A 1481-nucleotide genomic window follows, 5' to 3' on the forward strand; every position below is an offset into this window, starting at 1 on the left:
ACTCATAGTTAATTATGCTGTGCTCATTAAAAAAATGAATTTGTCCATAAATTACTGAGTTAATATTATAATAAAGGAGAATTTAACAAAACTAATGGAAATGTTACAGATTTTCTTTTGGAAGTGGTTAAAACCATTTGATTATCTGCACTGTTAAATTGTGTTAGAATCATATTAAGTGAATTAAGCATATATCTTGAAATAGCCTGGGATTTCATCACATTTCAAAGCACATGTTTCCTTTCTAAAGCTCCAAGCCTTAATATTGCTGGGACTGGAAATAAAAATTTCAAATGTCAAAAATTTCTCACACTGTATTTTCAAAGAGAACAGAACTTCACTGATGTGAGTGGTTGATGCTTTAAACGTTCCAAGCAAATGTTCACTTTCAACTGAAATTCTATCCATCTGCCCAGGAAAGCCACGTGAGCATATTACCCTCATGCCACTGTCATTCTCCCCTTCCTTTAAATCTTTTTTTGAAAACCCTGGCAAATACATTCTACTGATCAAGATACTAGAGATGAAGCAGTTGATGCTGTATGATACTGTAGCTTCACATAGACATGAGGACCTTTATCAACTCCTCTCAGGTTAGCCCAAAGATGTAAACAGTCAGCATTACACTACCCACAGAGCCAATTACTTGTGAGCATGCCATTAACTGGCATGGATACCCTTTTCTGGATGACACTAACCAGTAGTCATATGCTTTTACCTTTTTGATTTCCCTTTGGTTTGTTGAGAATTTCTCTATTCTGCTCCCTCTAGTCATTTGTACTTTCCTTGGAAAAGTATCTTGAATTTCATGATCAATTTCACCTCTGGGCTAGTCTTTGTTAATAATAAATCTTGCTCTCCACAGTGTTTCCTTCACATATAAACAACTTCAGATTATTACCTGGTAATTACCCCATCCCATTTTTTACCATTAATTTTTTTTTTACTATTAAAGATGTTAGCTTCAATGTCTAGAATGAAAAGAATTATGTTTTCAAAGTGTAGCTCACTTCTATCTAGAAAATTACCTAAGACTAATTCTTGTTCAGAAGTTTTGGACACTAACTTACTGATGGGTCACTTAAAACCTGTCACAAATAAGTCTTCCATTCAATCTCCTTCTAAAAATAATCATATATTTTTTGTTGTTTTTTGGGTCACACCGGCATCTCTCAGGGGGTTACTCCTGGCTCTATGCTCAGAAATCGCTCCTGGCAGGCTCAGGGGTCCAAACAGGATGCCGGGATTTCAAACCACCATCCTTCTGCATTCAAGGCAAACACTTTACCTCCATGCTATCTCTGCAGCCCACATTTCAGTAGTTCTTAGCATTACCTTGATCATGACTCTCAGGAGGCCTTGGGTAGTTTAGTAACATCAAGCACTCTGACATAACAAAGAGGCAACTCTTCAGTTCTGCTCCAATCATAAAGCTCTCCTAGCTTTGAATATTCTTGGATGTGATGCTTAAAAACTTTATG

This window comes from Suncus etruscus, chromosome 2, assembly GCF_024139225.1.
Source record: "Suncus etruscus isolate mSunEtr1 chromosome 2, mSunEtr1.pri.cur, whole genome shotgun sequence".
NCBI lineage: Eukaryota > Metazoa > Chordata > Mammalia > Eulipotyphla > Soricidae > Suncus > Suncus etruscus.